This window comes from Struthio camelus, chromosome 22 (genome assembly GCF_040807025.1).
Source record: "Struthio camelus isolate bStrCam1 chromosome 22, bStrCam1.hap1, whole genome shotgun sequence".
Taxonomy (NCBI): Eukaryota; Metazoa; Chordata; class Aves; order Struthioniformes; family Struthionidae; genus Struthio; species Struthio camelus.
In genome coordinates this window covers 10,103,975-10,124,560 of record NC_090963.1, presented here as the reverse complement: position 1 = coordinate 10,124,560, position 20,586 = coordinate 10,103,975, and positions in this window count along the sequence as shown.

Here is a 20,586-nt window from a genome sequence, read left to right as displayed (position 1 = left end):
CGGGGCGGCCAGGGAGGCTCCGAGTGCCTTTTGGGGAGGCCGGGCCCCCTCCGAGTGCCTTTCGATGTGGCCGGGGAGGCTCCGAGTGCCTTTTGAGGCGGCCGGGGAGGCTCCGAGTGCCTTTCGGGGCGACCGGGCCGCCTCCGAGTGCCTTTCGGGATGGCCAGGTACGCTCCGAGTGCCTTTTGGGGCGGCCGGGGAGGCTCCGAGTGCCTTTTGGGGCAGCCGGGTTGGCTCCGAGTGCCTTTCGGGGCGGTCGGCGAGCCGGCTCCGAATGCCTTTCGGGAAGCCCGGGGAGGCTCCGAGTGCCTTTCGGGGTGGCTGGGCCATCCCAGTGCCTTTCGGGGCGGCCGGGGAGGCTCCGAGTGCCTTTCGGGGTGGCCGGGGATGCTCCAAGTGCCTTTTTGAGCGGCTGGGGATGTTCTGAGTGCCTTTCGGGGTGGCCAGGCCGCTTTCGAGTGCCTTTCGGGGCGGCCGGGGAGGCTCCGAGTGCCTTTCGGGGAGGCTGGGGAGGCTCCGAGTGACTTTGCGGGCGGCCGGGGAGACTCCGAGTGCCTTTCGGCGAGGCCGGGGAGGCTCCGAGTGCCTTTCGGGGCGGCCGGGGAGGCTCCGAGTGCCTTTTTGAGCGGCCGGGGAGGCTCCGAGTGCCTTTTTGAGCGGCCGTGGATGCTCCGAGTGCCTTTGCGGGAGACTGGGGAGGCTCTGAGTGCCTTTCGGGGCGGCCGGGGAGGCTCCGAGTGCCTTTCGGGGAGCCCGGGCATACTCCGAGTGCCTTTCGGGGCGGCTGGGGAGGCTCTGAGTGCCTTTCGGGGTGGCCGGGCCGCCTCCGAGTGCCTTTCGGGGAGGCCAGAGAGGCACCGAGTGCCTTTCGGGGAGGCCGGGCAGGCTCTGAGTGCCTTTCGGGGAGGCTGGGGAGGCTCCCAGTGCCTTTCGGGGCGGCCGGTCCGCCTCCGAGTGCCTTTCGGGGAGGCCGGGCCGCCTCCGAGTGCCTTTCGGGGAGGCCGGGGAGGCTCCGAGTGCCTTTCGGGGTGGCCGGGCAGGCTCCGAGTGCCTTTCGGGGCGGTCGGCGAGCCGGCTCCGAATGCCTTTCGGGAAGCCCGGGGAGGCTCCGAGTGCCTTTCAGGGTGGCTGGGCCCGTCCCAGTGCCTTTCGGGGCGGCCGGGGAGGCTCCGAGTGCCTGTCGGGGAGGCCGGGCAGGCTCCTAGTGCCTTTTTGAGCGGCTGGGGAGGTTCTGAGTGCCTTTCGGGGTGGCCGGGCCGCATTCGAGTGCCTTTTTGGGTGGCCGGGGTGGCTCTCAGTGCCTTTCGGAGTGGCCGGTCCGGCTCTGAGTGCCTTTGTGGGTGGCCGGGGAGGCTCCGAGTGCCTTTTGGGGCGGCCGGGGAGGCTCCGAGTGCCTTTTGGGGCGGCCGGGGAGGCTCTGAGTGCCTTTCGGGGTGTTTGGGGAGGCTCCGAGTGCCTTTGGGGGCGGCTGGGGAGGCTCCGAGTTCCTGTCGGGGAGGCCGTTCCCCCTCCGCATGCCTTTCGGGGCGGCTGGGCCCGTCCCAGTGCCTTTTGGGGAGGCCGGGGAGGCTCCGAGTGCCTTTCGGGGTGGCCGGGGAGGCTCCGAGTGACTTTGGGGGCGGCCGGGGAGACTCCGAGTGCCTTTCGGGGCGGCCGGGGAGGCTCTGAGTGCCTTTGGGGGCGGTCGGGGAGGCTCCGAGTGCCTTTCGGGGTGGCCACGGAGGCCCCGAGTAGCTTTCGGGGAGGCCGAGGAGGCTCCGAGTGCCTTTCGGGGTGGCCGGGGAGGCTCTGAGTGCCTTTCGGGGTGTTTGGGGAGGCTCCGAGTGCCTTTCGGGGCGGCTGGGGAGGCTCCGAGTTCCTGTCGGGGAGGCCGTTCCCCCTCCGCATGCCTTTCGGGGCGGCTGGGCCCGTCCCAGTGCCTTTTGGGGAGGCCGGGGAGGCTCCGAGTGCCTTTCGGGGTGGCCGGACAGGCTCCGAGTGACTTTGGGGGCGGCCGGGGAGACTCCGAGTGCCTTTCGGGGCGGCCGGGGAGGCTCTGAGTGCCTTTGGGGGCGGCCGGGGAGGCTCCGAGTGCCTTTCGGGGTGGCCACGGAGGCCCCGAGTAGCTTTCGGGGAGGCCGAGGAGGCTCCGAGTGCCTTTCGGGGTGGCCGGGGAGGCTTCGAGTTCCTGTTGGGGAGGCCAGGGAGGCTCCGAGTGCCTTTCGGGGTGGCTGGGCCATCCCAGTGCCTTTCGGGGCGGCCGGGGAGGCTCCGAGTGCCTTTCGGGGCGGCCGGGGAGGCTCCGAGTGCCTTTTTGAGCGGCCGGGGAGGCTCCGAGTGCCTTTTTGAGCGGCCGTGGAGACTCCGAGTGCCTTTGGGGTAGGCCAGGGAGGCTCTGAGTGCCCTTGGGGGCGGCCGGGGAGGCTCCGAGTGCCTTTCGGGGAGGCTGGGGAGGCTCCGAGTGACTTTGGGGGCGGCCGGGGAGACTCCGAGTGCCTTTCGGGGTGGCCGGGGAGGCTTCGAGTTCCTGTTGGGGAGGCCAGGGAGGCTCCGAGTGCCTTTCGGGGTGGCTGGGACATCCCAGTGCCTTTCGGGGCGGCCGGGGAGGCTCCGAGTGCCTTTTTGAGCGGCCGTGGAGACTCCGAGTGCCTTTGGGGTAGGCCAGGGAGGCTCTGAGTGCCCTTGGGGGCGGCCGGGGAGGCTCCGAGTGCCTTTCGGGGTGGCTGGGCAGGCTCCGAGTGCCTTTCGGATTGGCAGTGGAGGCTCCGAGTGCCTTTTTGAGCGTCCGTGGAGGCTCCGAGTGCCTTTGGGGGCGTCCGGGGAGGCTCCGAGTGCCTTTCGGGGCGGCCGGGCCGCCTCCGAGTGCCTTTCGGGGCGGTCAGCTAGGCTCGGAGTTCTTTTTGGGGCGGCCGGGGAGGCTCCGAGTGCCTTCCGGGGCGGCCGGGCAGGCTCCGAGTGCCTTTTGGGGCGAGTGGGGAGGCTCGGAGTGCCTTTCGGGGCGGCCGGGCCACCTCTGAGTGCCTTTGTGGGCGGCCGGGCCGCCTCCGGGTGCCTTTCGGGGAGGCCGGGTTGGCTCGGAGTGCCTTTCGGGGAGGCCGGGCCCCCTCTGAGTGCCTTTCGGGGTGGCCGGGCAGGCTCCGAGTGCCTTTCGGGGTGGCCGGACCACTCCTAGTGCCTTTCGGGGCGGCCGGGGAGGCTCCGAGTACCTTTTGGGGCGGTCGGGCCACCTCTGAGTGCCTTTCGGGGCGGCCGAGGAGGCTCCGAGTGCCTTTTGGGGCGGCTGGGGAGGCTCCGAGTGCCTTTCGGGGCGGCCGGGGAGGCTCCGAGTGCCTTTCGGGGCGGTCGGGCCACCTCTGAGTGCCTTTGTGGGCGGCCGGGGAGGCTCCGAGTGCCTTTCCGGGCAGCCGCGGAGGCTCCGAGTGCCTGTTGGGGCGGCCTGGCCGCCTCCGAGTGCCTTTGTGGGCGTCCGGGGAGGCTCCGAGTGCCTTTCGGGGCAGCCGTGCCGCCTCTGAGTGCCTTTCTGGGCGGTCGGGGAGGCTCCGAGTGCCTTTCGGGGCGGCCGGGGAGACTCCGAGTGCCTTTCGGGGCGACTGGGGAGGCTCCGAGTGCCTTTCGGGGCAGCCGGGGAGGCTCCGAGTGCCTTTCGGGGCGGCCAGGACGCCTCCGAGTGCCTTTTTGGGCGGCCGGGTCGCCTCCGAGTGCCTTTTGGGGCGGCCGGTCCGCCTCCGAGTGCCTTTCGGGGAGGCCGGGTTGGCTCGGAGTGCCTTTCGGGGCGGCCAGGGAGGCTCCGAGTGCCTTTTGGGGAGGCCGGGCCCCCTCCGAGTGCCTTTCGATGTGGCCGGGGAGGCTCCGAGTGCCTTTTGAGGCGGCCGGGGAGGCTCCGAGTGCCTTTCGGGGCGACCGGGCCGCCTCCGAGTGCCTTTCGGGATGGCCAGGTACGCTCCGAGTGCCTTTTGGGGCGGCCGGGGAGGCTCCGAGTGCCTTTTGGGGCAGCCGGGTTGGCTCCGAGTGCCTTTCGGGGCGGTCGGCGAGCCGGCTCCGAATGCCTTTCGGGAAGCCCGGGGAGGCTCCGAGTGCCTTTCGGGGTGGCTGGGCCATCCCAGTGCCTTTCGGGGCGGCCGGGGAGGCTCCGAGTGCCTTTCGGGGTGGCCGGGGATGCTCCAAGTGCCTTTTTGAGCGGCTGGGGATGTTCTGAGTGCCTTTCGGGGTGGCCAGGCCGCTTTCGAGTGCCTTTCGGGGCGGCCGGGGAGACTCCGAGTGCCTTTCGGCGAGGCCGGGGAGGCTCCGAGTGCCTTTCGGGGCGGCCGGGGAGGCTCCGAGTGCCTTTTTGAGCGGCCGGGGAGGCTCCGAGTGCCTTTTTGAGCGGCCGTGGATGCTCCGAGTGCCTTTGCGGGAGACTGGGGAGGCTCTGAGTGCCTTTCGGGGCGGCCGGGGAGGCTCCGAGTGCCTTTCGGGGAGCCCGGGCATACTCCGAGTGCCTTTCGGGGCGGCTGGGGAGGCTCTGAGTGCCTTTCGGGGTGGCCGGGCCGCCTCCGAGTGCCTTTCGGGGAGGCCAGAGAGGCACCGAGTGCCTTTCGGGGAGGCCGGGCAGGCTCTGAGTGCCTTTCGGGGAGGCTGGGGAGGCTCCCAGTGCCTTTCGGGGTGGCCGGTCCGCCTCCGAGTGCCTTTCGGGGAGGCCGGGCCGCCTCCGAGTGCCTTTCGGGGAGGCCGGGGAGGCTCCGAGTGCCTTTCGGGGTGGCCGGGCAGGCTCCGAGTGCCTTTCGGGGCGGTCGGCGAGCCGGCTCCGAATGCCTTTCGGGAAGCCCGGGGAGGCTCCGAGTGCCTTTCAGGGTGGCTGGGCCCGTCCCAGTGCCTTTCGGGGCGGCCGGGGAGGCTCCGAGTGCCTGTCGGGGAGGCCGGGCAGGCTCCTAGTGCCTTTTTGAGCGGCTGGGGAGGTTCTGAGTGCCTTTCGGGGTGGCCGGGCCGCATTCGAGTGCCTTTTTGGGTGGCCGGGGTGGCTCTCAGTGCCTTTGTGGGTGGCCGGTCCGGCTCTGAGTGCCTTTGTGGGTGGCCGGGGAGGCTCCGAGTGCCTTTTGGGGCGGCCGGGGAGGCTCCGAGTGCCTTTTGGGGCGGCCGGGGAGGCTCTGAGTGCCTTTCGGGGTGTTTGGGGAGGCTCCGAGTGCCTTTGGGGGCGGCTGGGGAGGCTCCGAGTTCCTGTCGGGGAGGCCGTTCCCCCTCCGCATGCCTTTCGGGGCGGCTGGGCCCGTCCCAGTGCCTTTTGGGGAGGCCGGGGAGGCTCCGAGTGCCTTTCGGGGTGGCCGGACAGGCTCCGAGTGACTTTGGGGGCGGCCGGGGAGACTCCGAGTGCCTTTCGGGGCGGCCGGGGAGGCTCTGAGTGCCTTTGGGGGCGGTCGGGGAGGCTCCGAGTGCCTTTCGGGGTGGCCACGGAGGCCCCGAGTAGCTTTCGGGGAGGCCGAGGAGGCTCCGAGTGCCTTTCGGGGTGGCCGGGGAGGCTTCGAGTTCCTGTTGGGGAGGCCAGGGAGGCTCCGAGTGCCTTTCGGGGTGGCTGGGCCATCCCAGTGCCTTTCGGGGCGGCCGGGGAGGCTCCGAGTGCCTTTCGGGGCGGCCGGGGAGGCTCCGAGTGCCTTTTTGAGCGGCCGGGGAGGCTCCGAGTGCCTTTTTGAGCGGCCGTGGAGACTCCGAGTGCCTTTGGGGTAGGCCAGGGAGGCTCTGAGTGCCCTTGGGGGCGGCCGGGGAGGCTCCGAGTGCCTTTCGGGGAGGCTGGGGAGGCTCCGAGTGACTTTGGGGGCGGCCGGGGAGACTCCGAGTGCCTTTCGGGGTGGCCGGGGAGGCTTCGAGTTCCTGTTGGGGAGGCCAGGGAGGCTCCGAGTGCCTTTCGGGGTGGCTGGGACATCCCAGTGCCTTTCGGGGCGGCCGGGGAGGCTCCGAGTGCCTTTTTGAGCGGCCGTGGAGACTCCGAGTGCCTTTGGGGTAGGCCAGGGAGGCTCTGAGTGCCCTTGGGGGCGGCCGGGGAGGCTCCGAGTGCCTTTCGGGGTGGCTGGGCAGGCTCCGAGTGCCTTTCGGATTGGCAGTGGAGGCTCCGAGTGCCTTTTTGAGCGTCCGTGGAGGCTCCGAGTGCCTTTGGGGGCGTCCGGGGAGGCTCCGAGTGCCTTTCGGGGCGGCCGGGCCGCCTCCGAGTGCCTTTCGGGGCGGTCAGCTAGGCTCGGAGTTCTTTTTGGGGCGGCCGGGGAGGCTCCGAGTGCCTTCCGGGGCGGCCGGGCAGGCTCCGAGTGCCTTTTGGGGCGAGTGGGGAGGCTCGGAGTGCCTTTCGGGGCGGCCGGGCCACCTCTGAGTGCCTTTGTGGGCGGCCGGGCCGCCTCCGGGTGCCTTTCGGGGAGGCCGGGTTGGCTCGGAGTGCCTTTCGGGGAGGCCGGGCCCCCTCTGAGTGCCTTTCGGGGCGGCCGGGCAGGCTCCGAGTGCCTTTCGGGGTGGCCGGACCACTCCTAGTGCCTTTCGGGGCGGCCGGGGAGGCTCCGAGTACCTTTTGGGGCGGTTGGGCCACCTCTGAGTGCCTTTCGGGGCGGCCAAGGAGGCTCCGAGTGCCTTTTGGGGCGGCTGGGGAGGCTCCGAGTGCCTTTCGGGGCGGCCGGGGAGGCTCCGAGTGCCTTTCGGGGCGGTCGGGCCACCTCTGAGTGCCTTTGTGGGCGGCCGGGGAGGCTCCGAGTGCCTTTCCGGGCAGCCGCGGAGGCTCCGAGTGCCTGTTGGGGCGGCCTGGCCGCCTCCGAGTGCCTTTGTGGGCGTCCGGGGAGGCTCCGAGTGCCTTTCGGGGCAGCCGTGCCGCCTCTGAGTGCCTTTCTGGGCGGTCGGGGAGGCTCCGAGTGCCTTTCTGGGCGGTCGGGTAGGCTCCGAGTGCCTTTCGGGGCGACTGGGGAGGCTCCGAGTGCCTTTCGGGGCAGCCGGGGAGGCTCCGAGTGCCTTTCGGGGCGGCCAGGACGCCTCCGAGTGCCTTTTTGGGCGGCCGGGTCGCCTCCGAGTGCCTTTTGGGGCGGCTGGTCCGCCTCCGAGTGCCTTTCGGGGAGGCCGGGTTGGCTCGGAGTGCCTTTCGGGGCGGCCAGGGAGGCTCCGAGTGCCTTTTGGGGAGGCCGGGCCCCCTCCGAGTGCCTTTCGATGTGGCCGGGGAGGCTCCGAGTGCCTTTTGAGGCGGCCGGGGAGGCTCCGAGTGCCTTTCGGGGCGACCGGGCCGCCTCCGAGTGCCTTTCGGGATGGCCAGGTACGCTCCGAGTGCCTTTTGGGGCGGCCGGGGAGGCTCCGAGTGCCTTTTGGGGCAGCCGGGTTGGCTCCGAGTGCCTTTCGGGGCGGTCGGCGAGCCGGCTCCGAATGCCTTTCGGGAAGCCCGGGGAGGCTCCGAGTGCCTTTCGGGGTGGCTGGGCCATCCCAGTGCCTTTCGGGGCGGCCGGGGAGGCTCCGAGTGCCTTTCGGGGTGGCCGGGGATGCTCCAAGTGCCTTTTTGAGCGGCTGGGGATGTTCTGAGTGCCTTTCGGGGTGGCCAGGCCGCTTTCGAGTGCCTTTCGGGGCGGCCGGGGAGGCTCCGAGTGCCTTTTGGGGTGGCCGGGGTGGCTCTGAGTGCCTTTCGGGGTGGCCGGGGAGGCTCTGAGTGCCTTTCGGGGCGGCCGGGGAGGCTCCGAGTGCCTTTCGGGGCGGCCGGGGAGGCTCCGAGTGCCTTTTTGAGCGGCCGTGGATGCTCCGAGTGCCTTTGCGGGAGACTGGGGAGGCTCTGAGTGCCTTTCGGGGCGGCCGGGGAGGCTCCGAGTGCCTTTCGGGGAGCCCGGGCATACTCCGAGTGCCTTTCGGGGCGGCTGGGGAGGCTCTGAGTGCCTTTCGGGGTGGCCGGGCCGCCTCCGAGTGCCTTTCGGGGAGGCCAGAGAGGCACCGAGTGCCTTTCGGGGAGGCCGGGCAGGCTCTGAGTGCCTTTCGGGGAGGCTGGGGAGGCTCCCAGTGCCTTTCGGGGCGGCCGGTCCGCCTCCGAGTGCCTTTCGGGGAGGCCGGGCCGCCTCCGAGTGCCTTTCGGGGAGGCCGGGGAGGCTCCGAGTGCCTTTCGGGGTGGCCGGGCAGGCTCCGAGTGCCTTTCGGGGCGGTCGGCGAGCCGGCTCCGAATGCCTTTCGGGAAGCCCGGGGAGGCTCCGAGTGCCTTTCAGGGTGGCTGGGCCCGTCCCAGTGCCTTTCGGGGCGGCCGGGGAGGCTCCGAGTGCCTGTCGGGGAGGCCGGGCAGGCTCCTAGTGCCTTTTTGAGCGGCTGGGGAGGTTCTGAGTGCCTTTCGGGGTGGCCGGGCCGCATTCGAGTGCCTTTTGGGGTGGCCGGGGTGGCTCTCAGTGCCTTTCGGAGTGGCCGGTCCGGCTCTGAGTGCCTTTGTGGGTGGCCGGGGAGGCTCCGAGTGCCTTTTGGGGCGGCCGGGGAGGCTCCGAGTGCCTTTTGGGGCGGCCGGGGAGGCTCTGAGTGCCTTTCGGGGTGTTTGGGGAGGCTCCGAGTGCCTTTCGGGGCGGCTGGGGAGGCTCCGAGTTCCTGTCGGGGAGGCCGTTCCCCCTCCGCATGCCTTTCGGGGCGGCTGGGCCCGTCCCAGTGCCTTTTGGGGAGGCCGGGGAGGCTCCGAGTGCCTTTCGGGGTGGCCGGACAGGCTCCGAGTGACTTTGGGGGCGGCCGGGGAGACTCCGAGTGCCTTTCGGGGCGGCCGGGGAGGCTCTGAGTGCCTTTGGGGGCGGCCGGGGAGGCTCCGAGTGCCTTTCGGGGTGGCCACGGAGGCCCCGAGTAGCTTTCGGGGAGGCCGAGGAGGCTCCGAGTGCCTTTCGGGGTGGCCGGGGAGGCTTCGAGTTCCTGTTGGGGAGGCCAGGGAGGCTCCGAGTGCCTTTCGGGGTGGCTGGGCCATCCCAGTGCCTTTCGGGGCGGCCGGGGAGGCTCCGAGTGCCTTTCGGGGCGGCCGGGGAGGCTCCGAGTGCCTTTTTGAGCGGCCGGGGAGGCTCCGAGTGCCTTTTTGAGCGGCCGTGGAGACTCCGAGTGCCTTTGGGGTAGGCCAGGGAGGCTCTGAGTGCCCTTGGGGGCGGCCGGGGAGGCTCCGAGTGCCTTTCGGGGAGGCTGGGGAGGCTCCGAGTGACTTTGGGGGCGGCCGGGGAGACTCCGAGTGCCTTTCGGGGTGGCCGGGGAGGCTTCGAGTTCCTGTTGGGGAGGCCAGGGAGGCTCCGAGTGCCTTTCGGGGTGGCTGGGACATCCCAGTGCCTTTCGGGGCGGCCGGGGAGGCTCCGAGTGCCTTTTTGAGCGGCCGTGGAGACTCCGAGTGCCTTTGGGGTAGGCCAGGGAGGCTCTGAGTGCCCTTGGGGGCGGCCGGGGAGGCTCCGAGTGCCTTTCGGGGTGGCTGGGCAGGCTCCGAGTGCCTTTCGGATTGGCAGTGGAGGCTCCGAGTGCCTTTTTGAGCGTCCGTGGAGGCTCCGAGTGCCTTTGGGGGCGTCCGGGGAGGCTCCGAGTGCCTTTCGGGGCGGCCGGGCCGCCTCCGAGTGCCTTTCGGGGCGGTCAGCTAGGCTCGGAGTTCTTTTTGGGGCGGCCGGGGAGGCTCCGAGTGCCTTCCGGGGCGGCCGGGCAGGCTCCGAGTGCCTTTTGGGGCGAGTGGGGAGGCTCGGAGTGCCTTTCGGGGCGGCCGGGCCACCTCTGAGTGCCTTTGTGGGCGGCCGGGCCGCCTCCGGGTGCCTTTCGGGGAGGCCGGGTTGGCTCGGAGTGCCTTTCGGGGAGGCCGGGCCCCCTCTGAGTGCCTTTCGGGGTGGCCGGGCAGGCTCCGAGTGCCTTTCGGGGTGGCCGGACCACTCCTAGTGCCTTTCGGGGCGGCCGGGGAGGCTCCGAGTACCTTTTGGGGCGGTCGGGCCACCTCTGAGTGCCTTTCGGGGCGGCCGAGGAGGCTCCGAGTGCCTTTTGGGGCGGCTGGGGAGGCTCCGAGTGCCTTTCGGGGCGGCCGGGGAGGCTCCGAGTGCCTTTCGGGGCGGTCGGGCCACCTCTGAGTGCCTTTGTGGGCGGCCGGGGAGGCTCCGAGTGCCTTTCCGGGCAGCCGCGGAGGCTCCGAGTGCCTGTTGGGGCGGCCTGGCCGCCTCCGAGTGCCTTTGTGGGCGTCCGGGGAGGCTCCGAGTGCCTTTCTGGGCAGCCGTGCCGCCTCTGAGTGCCTTTCTGGGCGGTCGGGGAGGCTCCGAGTGCCTTTCGGGGCGGCCGGGGAGACTCCGAGTGCCTTTCGGGGCGACTGGGGAGGCTCCGAGTGCCTTTCGGGGCAGCCGGGGAGGCTCCGAGTGCCTTTCGGGGCGGCCAGGACACCTCCGAGTGCCTTTTTGGGCGGCCGGGTCGCCTCCGAGTGCCTTTTGGGGCGGCCGGTCCGCCTCCGAGTGCCTTTCGGGGAGGCCGGGTTGGCTCGGAGTGCCTTTCGGGGCGGCCAGGGAGGCTCCGAGTGCCTTTTGGGGAGGCCGGGCCCCCTCCGAGTGCCTTTCGATGTGGCCGGGGAGGCTCCGAGTGCCTTTTGAGGCGGCTGGGGAGGCTCCGAGTGCCTTTCGGGGCGACCGGGCCGCCTCCGAGTGCCTTTCGGGATGGCCAGGTACGCTCCGAGTGCCTTTTGGGGCGGCCGGGGAGGCTCCGAGTGCCTTTTGGGGCAGCCGGGTTGGCTCCGAGTGCCTTTCGGGGCGGTCGGCGAGCCGGCTCCGAATGCCTTTCGGGAAGCCCGGGGAGGCTCCGAGTGCCTTTCGGGGTGGCTGGGCCATCCCAGTGCCTTTCGGGGCGGCCGGGGAGGCTCCGAGTGCCTTTCGGGGCGGCCGGGGAGGCTCCAAGTGCCTTTTTGAGCGGCTGGGGATGTTCTGAGTGCCTTTCGGGGTGGCCAGGCCGCTTTCGAGTGCCTTTCGGGGCGGCCGGGGAGGCTCCGAGTGCCTTTCGGGGCGGCCGAGGAGGCTCCGAGTGCCTTTTTGAGCGGCCGTGGATGCTCCGAGTGCCTTTGCGGGAGACTGGGGAGGCTCTGAGTGCCTTTCGGGGCGGCCGGGGAGGCTCCGAGTGCCTTTCGGGGAGCCCGGGCATACTCCGAGTGCCTTTCGGGGCGGCTGGGGAGGCTCTGAGTGCCTTTCGGGGTGGCCGGGCCGCCTCCGAGTGCCTTTCGGGGAGGCCAGAGAGGCACCGAGTGCCTTTCGGGGAGGCCGGGCAGGCTCTGAGTGCCTTTCGGGGAGGCTGGGGAGGCTCCCAGTGCCTTTCGGGGCGGCCGGTCCGCCTCCGAGTGCCTTTCGGGGAGGCCGGGCCGCCTCCGAGTGCCTTTCGGGGAGGCCGGGGAGGCTCCGAGTGCCTTTCGGGGTGGCCGGGCAGGCTCCGAGTGCCTTTCGGGGCGGTCGGCGAGCCGGCTCCGAATGCCTTTCGGGAAGCCCGGGGAGGCTCCGAGTGCCTTTCAGGGTGGCTGGGCCCGTCCCAGTGCCTTTCGGGGCGGCCGGGGAGGCTCCGAGTGCCTGTCGGGGAGGCCGGGGATGCTCCTAGTGCCTTTTTGAGCGGCTGGGGAGGTTCTGAGTGCCTTTCGGGGTGGCCGGGCCGCATTCGAGTGCCTTTTTGGGTGGCCGGGGTGGCTCTCAGTGCCTTTCGGAGTGGCCGGTCCGGCTCTGAGTGCCTTTGTGGGTGGCCGGGGAGGCTCCGAGTGCCTTTTGGGGCGGCCGGGGAGGCTCCGAGTGCCTTTTGGGGCGGCCGGGGAGGCTCTGAGTGCCTTTCGGGGTGTTTGGGGAGGCTCCGAGTGCCTTTCGGGGCGGCTGGGGAGGCTCCGAGTTCCTGTCGGGGAGGCCGTTCCCCCTCCGCATGCCTTTCGGGGCGGCTGGGCCCGTCCCAGTGCCTTTTGGGGAGGCCGGGGAGGCTCCGAGTGCCTTTCGGGGTGGCCGGACAGGCTCCGAGTGACTTTGGGGGCGGCCGGGGAGACTCCGAGTGCCTTTCGGGGCGGCCGGGGAGGCTCTGAGTGCCTTTGGGGGCGGCCGGGGAGGCTCCGAGTGCCTTTCGGGGTGGCCACGGAGGCCCCGAGTAGCTTTCGGGGAGGCCGAGGAGGCTCCGAGTGCCTTTCGGGGTGGCCGGGGAGGCTTCGAGTTCCTGTTGGGGAGGCCAGGGAGGCTCCGAGTGCCTTTCGGGGTGGCTGGGCCATCCCAGTGCCTTTCGGGGCGGCCGGGGAGGCTCCGAGTGCCTTTGGGGGCGGCCGGGGAGGCTCCGAGTGCCTTTTTGAGCGGCCGGGGAGGCTCCGAGTGCCTTTTTGAGCGGCCGTGGAGACTCCGAGTGCCTTTGGGGTAGGCCAGGGAGGCTCTGAGTGCCCTTGGGGGCGGCCGGGGAGGCTCCGAGTGCCTTTCGGGGAGGCTGGGGAGGCTCCGAGTGACTTTGGGGGCGGCCGGGGAGACTCCGAGTGCCTTTCGGGGTGGCCGGGGAGGCTTCGAGTTCCTGTTGGGGAGGCCAGGGAGGCTCCGAGTGCCTTTCGGGGTGGCTGGGACATCCCAGTGCCTTTCGGGGCGGCCGGGGAGGCTCCGAGTGCCTTTTTGAGCGGCCGTGGAGACTCCGAGTGCCTTTGGGGTAGGCCAGGGAGGCTCTGAGTGCCCTTGGGGGCGGCCGGGGAGGCTCCGAGTGCCTTTCGGGGTGGCTGGGCAGGCTCCGAGTGCCTTTCGGATTGGCAGTGGAGGCTCCGAGTGCCTTTTTGAGCGTCCGTGGAGGCTCCGAGTGCCTTTGGGGGCGTCCGGGGAGGCTCCGAGTGCCTTTCGGGGCGGCCGGGCCGCCTCCGAGTGCCTTTCGGGGCGGTCAGCTAGGCTCGGAGTTCTTTTTGGGGCGGCCGGGGAGGCTCCGAGTGCCTTCCGGGGCGGCCGGGCAGGCTCCGAGTGCCTTTTGGGGCGAGTGGGGAGGCTCGGAGTGCCTTTCGGGGCGGCCGGGCCACCTCTGAGTGCCTTTGTGGGCGGCCGGGCCGCCTCCGGGTGCCTTTCGGGGAGGCCGGGTTGGCTCGGAGTGCCTTTCGGGGAGGCCGGGCCCCCTCTGAGTGCCTTTCGGGGTGGCCGGGCAGGCTCCGAGTGCCTTTCGGGGTGGCCGGACCACTCCTAGTGCCTTTCGGGGCGGCCGGGGAGGCTCCGAGTACCTTTTGGGGCGGTCGGGCCACCTCTGAGTGCCTTTCGGGGCGGCCGAGGAGGCTCCGAGTGCCTTTTGGGGCGGCTGGGGAGGCTCCGAGTGCCTTTCGGGGCGGCCGGGGAGGCTCCGAGTGCCTTTCGGGGCGGTCGGGCCACCTCTGAGTGCCTTTGTGGGCGGCCGGGGAGGCTCCGAGTGCCTTTCCGGGCAGCCGCGGAGGCTCCGAGTGCCTGTTGGGGCGGCCTGGCCGCCTCCGAGTGCCTTTGTGGGCGTCCGGGGAGGCTCCGAGTGCCTTTCTGGGCAGCCGTGCCGCCTCTGAGTGCCTTTCTGGGCGGTCGGGGAGGCTCCGAGTGCCTTTCGGGGCGGCCGGGGAGACTCCGAGTGCCTTTCGGGGCGACTGGGGAGGCTCCGAGTGCCTTTCGGGGCAGCCGGGGAGGCTCCGAGTGCCTTTCGGGGCGGCCAGGACACCTCCGAGTGCCTTTTTGGGCGGCCGGGTCGCCTCCGAGTGCCTTTTGGGGCGGCCGGTCCGCCTCCGAGTGCCTTTCGGGGAGGCCGGGTTGGCTCGGAGTGCCTTTCGGGGCGGCCAGGGAGGCTCCGAGTGCCTTTTGGGGAGGCCGGGCCCCCTCCGAGTGCCTTTCGATGTGGCCGGGGAGGCTCCGAGTGCCTTTTGAGGCGGCCGGGGAGGCTCCGAGTGCCTTTGTGGGCGACCGGGCCGCCTCCGAGTGCCTTTCGGGATGGCCAGGTACGCTCCGAGTGCCTTTTGGGGCGGCCGGGGAGGCTCCGAGTGCCTTTTGGGGCAGCCGGGTTGGCTCCGAGTGCCTTTCGGGGCGGTCGGCGAGCCGGCTCCGAATGCCTTTCGGGAAGCCCGGGGAGGCTCCGAGTGCCTTTCGGGGTGGCTGGGCCATCCCAGTGCCTTTCGGGGCGGCCGGGGAGGCTCCGAGTGCCTTTCGGGGCGGCCGGGGAGGCTCCAAGTGCCTTTTTGAGCGGCTGGGGATGTTCTGAGTGCCTTTCGGGGTGGCCAGGCCGCTTTCGAGTGCCTTTCGGGGCGGCCGGGGAGGCTCCGAGTGCCTTTCGGGGCGGCCAGGGAGGCTCCGAGTGCCTTTTTGAGCGGCCGTGGATGCTCCGAGTGCCTTTGCGGGAGACTGGGGAGGCTCTGAGTGCCTTTCGGGGCGGCCGGGGAGGCTCCGAGTGCCTTTCGGGGAGCCCGGGCATACTCCGAGTGCCTTTCGGGGCGGCTGGGGAGGCTCTGAGTGCCTTTCGGGGTGGCCGGGCCGCCTCCGAGTGCCTTTCGGGGAGGCCAGAGAGGCACCGAGTGCCTTTCGGGGAGGCCGGGCAGGCTCTGAGTGCCTTTCGGGGAGGCTGGGGAGGCTCCCAGTGCCTTTCGGGGCGGCCGGTCCGCCTCCGAGTGCCTTTCGGGGAGGCCGGGCCGCCTCCGAGTGCCTTTCGGGGAGGCCGGGGAGGCTCCGAGTGCCTTTCGGGGTGGCCGGGCAGGCTCCGAGTGCCTTTCGGGGCGGTCGGCGAGCCGGCTCCGAATGCCTTTCGGGAAGCCCGGGGAGGCTCCGAGTGCCTTTCAGGGTGGCTGGGCCCGTCCCAGTGCCTTTCGGGGCGGCCGGGGAGGCTCCGAGTGCCTGTCGGGGAGGCCGGGGATGCTCCTAGTGCCTTTTTGAGCGGCTGGGGAGGTTCTGAGTGCCTTTCGGGGTGGCCGGGCCGCATTCGAGTGCCTTTTTGGGTGGCCGGGGTGGCTCTCAGTGCCTTTCGGAGTGGCCGGTCCGGCTCTGAGTGCCTTTGTGGGTGGCCGGGGAGGCTCCGAGTGCCTTTTGGGGCGGCCGGGGAGGCTCCGAGTGCCTTTTGGGGCGGCCGGGGAGGCTCTGAGTGCCTTTCGGGGTGTTTGGGGAGGCTCCGAGTGCCTTTCGGGGCGGCTGGGGAGGCTCCGAGTTCCTGTCGGGGAGGCCGTTCCCCCTCCGCATGCCTTTCGGGGCGGCTGGGCCCGTCCCAGTGCCTTTTGGGGAGGCCGGGGAGGCTCCGAGTGCCTTTCGGGGTGGCCGGACAGGCTCCGAGTGACTTTGGGGGCGGCCGGGGAGACTCCGAGTGCCTTTCGGGGCGGCCGGGGAGGCTCTGAGTGCCTTTGGGGGCGGCCGGGGAGGCTCCGAGTGCCTTTCGGGGTGGCCACGGAGGCCCCGAGTAGCTTTCGGGGAGGCCGAGGAGGCTCCGAGTGCCTTTCGGGGTGGCCGGGGAGGCTTCGAGTTCCTGTTGGGGAGGCCAGGGAGGCTCCGAGTGCCTTTCGGGGTGGCTGGGCCATCCCAGTGCCTTTCGGGGCGGCCGGGGAGGCTCCGAGTGCCTTTCGGGGCGGCCGGGGAGGCTCCGAGTGCCTTTTTGAGCGGCCGGGGAGGCTCCGAGTGCCTTTTTGAGCGGCCGTGGAGACTCCGAGTGCCTTTGGGGTAGGCCAGGGAGGCTCTGAGTGCCCTTGGGGGCGGCCGGGGAGGCTCCGAGTGCCTTTCGGGGAGGCTGGGGAGGCTCCGAGTGACTTTGGGGGCGGCCGGGGAGACTCCGAGTGCCTTTCGGGGTGGCCGGGGAGGCTTCGAGTGCCTTTCGGGGCGGTCAGCTAGGCTCGGAGTTCTTTTTGGGGCGGCCGGGGAGGCTCCGAGTGCCTTTTTGAGCGTCCGTGGAGGCTCCGAGTGCCTTTGGGGGCGTCCGGGGAGGCTCCGAGTGCCTTTCGGGGCGGCCGGGCCGCCTCCGAGTGCCTTTCGGGGCGGTCAGCTAGGCTCGGAGTTCTTTTTGGGGCGGCCGGGGAGGCTCCGAGTGCCTTCCGGGGCGGCCGGGCAGGCTCCGAGTGCCTTTTGGGGCGAGTGGGGAGGCTCGGAGTGCCTTTCGGGGCGGCCGGGCCACCTCTGAGTGCCTTTGTGGGCGGCCGGGCCGCCTCCGGGTGCCTTTCGGGGAGGCCGGGTTGGCTCGGAGTGCCTTTCGGGGAGGCCGGGCCCCCTCTGAGTGCCTTTCGGGGTGGCCGGGCAGGCTCCGAGTGCCTTTCGGGGTGGCCGGACCACTCCTAGTGCCTTTCGGGGCGGCCGGGGAGGCTCCGAGTACCTTTTGGGGCGGTCGGGCCACCTCTGAGTGCCTTTCGGGGCGGCCGAGGAGGCTCCGAGTGCCTTTTGGGGCGGCTGGGGAGGCTCCGAGTGCCTTTCGGGGCGGCCGGGGAGGCTCCGAGTGCCTTTCGGGGCGGTCGGGCCACCTCTGAGTGCCTTTGTGGGCGGCCGGGGAGGCTCCGAGTGCCTTTCCGGGCAGCCGCGGAGGCTCCGAGTGCCTGTTGGGGCGGCCTGGCCGCCTCCGAGTGCCTTTGTGGGCGTCCGGGGAGGCTCCGAGTGCCTTTCGGGGCAGCCGTGCCGCCTCTGAGTGCCTTTCTGGGCGGTCGGGGAGGCTCCGAGTGCCTTTCGGGGTGGCCGGGGAGACTCCGAGTGCCTTTCGGGGCGACTGAGGAGGCTCCGAGTGCCTTTCGGGGCAGCCGGGGAGGCTCCGAGTGCCTTTCGGGGCGGCCAGGACGCCTCCGAGTGCCTTTTTGGGCGGCCGGGTCGCCTCCGAGTGCCTTTTGGGGCGGCCGGTCCGCCTCCGAGTGCCTTTCGGGGAGGCTGGGTTGGCTCGGAGTGCCTTTCGGGGCGGCCAGGGAGGCTCCGAGTGCCTTTTGGGGAGGCCGGGCCCCCTCCGAGTGCCTTTCGATGTGGCCGGGGAGGCTCCGAGTGCCTTTTGAGGCGGCCGGGGAGGCTCCGAGTGCCTTTCGGGGCGACCGGGCCGCCTCCGAGTGCCTTTCGGGATGGCCAGGTACGCTCCGAGTGCCTTTTGGGGCGGCCGGGGAGGCTCCGAGTGCCTTTTGGGGCAGCCGGGTTGGCTCCGAGTGCCTTTCGGGGCGGTCGGCGAGCCGGCTCCGAATGCCTTTCGGGAAGCCCGGGGAGGCTCCGAGTGCCTTTCAGGGTGGCTGGGCCATCCCAGTGCCTTTCGGGGCGGCCGGGGAGGCTCCGAGTGCCTTTCGGGGTGGCCGGGGATGCTCCAAGTGCCTTTTTGAGCGGCTGGGGATGTTCTGAGTGCCTTTCGGGGTGGCCAGGCCGCTTTCGAGTGCCTTTCGGGGCGGCCGGGGAGGCTCCGAGTGCCTTTCGGGGAGGCTGGGGAGGCTCCGAGTGACTTTGCGGGCGGCCGGGGAGACTCCGAGTGCCTTTCGGCGAGGCCGGGGAGGCTCCGAGTGCCTTTCGGGGCGGCCGGGGAGGCTCCGAGTGCCTTTTTGAGCGGCCGGGGAGGCTCCGAGTGCCTTTTTGAGCGGCCGTGGATGCTCCGAGTGCCTTTGCGGGAGACTGGGGAGGCTCTGAGTGCCTTTCGGGGCGGCCGGGGAGGCTCCGAGTGCCTTTCGGGGAGCCCGGGCATACTCCGAGTGCCTTTCGGGGCGGCTGGGGAGGCTCTGAGTGCCTTTCGGGGTGGCCGGGCCGCCTCCGAGTGCCTTTCGGGGAGGCCAGAGAGGCACCGAGTGCCTTTCGGGGAGGCCGGGCAGGCTCTGAGTGCCTTTCGGGGAGGCTGGGGAGGCTCCCAGTGCCTTTCGGGGCGGCCGGTCCGCCTCCGAGTGCCTTTCGGGGAGGCCGGGCCGCCTCCGAGTGCCTTTCGGGGAGGCCGGGGAGGCTCCGAGTGCCTTTCGGGGTGGTCGGGCAGGCTCCGAGTGCCTTTCGGGGCGGTCGGCGAGCCGGCTCCGAATGCCTTTCGGGAAGCCCGGGGAGGCTCCGAGTGCCTTTCAGGGTGGCTGGGCCCGTCCCAGTGCCTTTCGGGGCGGCCGGGGAGGCTCCGAGTGCCTGTCGGGGAGGCCGGGCAGGCTCCTAGTGCCTTTTTGAGCGGCTGGGGAGGTTCTGAGTGCCTTTCGGGGTGGCCGGGCCGCATTCGAGTGCCTTTTTGGGTGGCCGGGGTGGCTCTCAGTGCCTTTCGGAGTGGCCGGTCCGGCTCTGAGTGCCTTTGTGGGTGGCCGGGGAGGCTCCGAGTGCCTTTTGGGGCGGCCGGGGAGGCTCCGAGTGCCTTTTGGGGCGGCCGGGGAGGCTCTGAGTGCCTTTCGGGGTGTTTGGGGAGGCTCCGAGTGCCTTTCGGGGCGGCTGGGGAGGCTCCGAGTTCCTGTCGGGGAGGCCGTTCCCCCTCCGCATGCCTTTCGGGGCGGCTGGGCCCGTCCCAGTGCCTTTTGGGGAGGCCGGGGAGGCTCCGAGTGCCTTTCGGGGTGGCCGGACAGGCTCCGAGTGACTTTGGGGGCGGCCGGGGAGACTCCGAGTGCCTTTCGGGGCGGCCGGGGAGGCTCTGAGTGCCTTTGGGGGCGGTCGGGGAGGCTCCGAGTGCCTTTCGGGGTGGCCACGGAGGCCCCGAGTAGCTTTCGGGGAGGCCGAGGAGGCTCCGAGTGCCTTTCGGGGTGGCCGGGGAGGCTTCGAGTTCCTGTTGGGGAGGCCAGGGAGGCTCCGAGTGCCTTTCGGGGTGGCTGGGCCATCCCAGTGCCTTTCGGGGCGGCCGGGGAGGCTCCGAGTGCCTTTCGGGGTGGCTGGGCCATCCCAGTGCCTTTCGGGGCGGCCGGGGAGGCTCCGAGTGCCTTTTTGAGCGGCCGTGGAGACTCCGAGTGCCTTTGGGGTAGGCCAGGGAGGCTCTGAGTGCCCTTGGGGGCGGCCGGGGAGGCTCCGAGTGCCTTTCGGGGTGGCCGGACAGGCTCCGAGTGCCTTTTTGAGCGGCCGGGGAGACTCCGAGTGCCTTTGTGGGCGGCCACGGAGGCTCTGAGTGCCTTTGGGGGCGGCCGGGGAGGCTCCGAGTGCCTTTCGGGGTGGCTGGGACATCCCAGTGCCTTTCGGGGCGGCCGGGGAGGCTCCGAGTGCCTTTTTGAGCGGCCGTGGAGACTCCGAGTGCCTTTGGGGTAGGCCAGGGAGGCTCTGAGTGCCCTTGGGGGCGGCCGGGGAGGCTCCGAGTGCCTTTCGGGGTGGCTGGGCAGGCTCCGAGTGCCTTTCGGATTGGCAGTGGAGGCTCCGAGTGCCTTTTTGAGCGTCCGTGGAGGCTCCGAGTGCCTTTGGGGGCGTCCGGGGAGGCTCCGAGTGCCTTTCGGGGCGGCCGGGCCGCCTCCGAGTGCCTTTCGGGGCGGTCAGCTAGGCTCGGAGTTCTTTTTGGGGCGGCCGGGGAGGCTCCGAGTGCCTTCCGGGGCGGCCGGGCAGGCTCCGAGTGCCTTTTGGGGCGAGTGGGGAGGCTCGGAGTGCCTTTCGGGGCGGCCGGGCCACCTCTGAGTGCCTTTGTGGGCGGCCGGGCCGCCTCCGGGTGCCTTTCGGGGAGGCCGGGTTGGCTCGGAGTGCCTTTCGGGGAGGCCGGGCCCCCTCTGAGTGCCTTTCGGGGCGGCCGGGCAGGCTCCGAGTGCCTTTCGGGGTGGCCGGACCACTCCTAGTGCCTTTCGGGGCGGCCGGGGAGGCTCCGAGTACCTTTTGGGGCGGTCGGGCCACCTCTGAGTGCCTTTCGGGGCGGCCAAGGAGGCTCCGAGTGCCTTTTGGGGCGGCTGGGGAGGCTCCGAGTGCCTTTCGGGGCGGCCGGGGAGGCTCCGAGTGCCTTTCGGGGCGGTCGGGCCACCTCTGAGTGCCTTTGTGGGCGGCCGGGGAGGCTCCGAGTGCCTTTCCGGGCAGCCGCGGAGGCTCCGAGTGCCTGTTGGGGCGGCCTGGCCGCCTCCGAGTGCCTTTGTGGGCGTCCGGGGAGGCTCCGAGTGCCTTTCGGGGCAGCCGTGCCGCCTCTGAGTGCCTTTCTGGGCGGTCAGGGAGGCTCCGAGTGCCTTTCGGGGCGACCGGGGAGACTCCGAGTGCCTTTCGGGGCGACTGGGGAGGCTCCGAGTGCCTTTCGGGGCAGCCGGGGAGGCTCCGAGTGCCTTTCGGGGCGGCCAGGACGCCTCCGAGTGCCTTTTTGGGCGGCCGGGTCGCCTCCGAGTGCCTTTTGGGGCGGCCGGTCCGCCTCCGAGTGCCTTTCGGGGAGGCCGGGTTGGCTCGGAGTGCCTTTCGGGGCGGCCAGGGAGGCTCCGAGTGCCTTTTGGGGAGGCCGGGCCCCCTCCGAGTGCCTTTCGATGTGGCCGGGGAGGCTCCGAGTGCCTTTTGAGGCGGCCGGGGAGGCTCCGAGTGCCTTTCGGGGTGACCGGGCCGCCTCCGAGTGCCTTTCGGGATGGCCAGGTACGCTCCGAGTGCCTTTTGGGGCGGCCGGGGAGGCTCCGAGTGCCTTTCGGGGCAGCCGTGCCGCCTCTGAGTGCCTTTCTGGGCGGTCGGGGAGGCTCCGAGTGCCTTTCGGGGCGGCCGTGGAGACTCCGAGTGCCTTTCGGGGCGACTGGGGAGGCTCCGAGTGCCTTTCGGGGCAGCCGGGGAGGCTCCGAGTGCCTTTCGGGGCGGCCAGGACGCCTCCGAGTGCCTTTTTGGGCGGCCGGGTCGCCTCCGAGTGCCTTTTGGGGCGGCCGGTCCGCCTCCGAGTGCCTTTCGGGGAGGCCGGGTTGGCTCG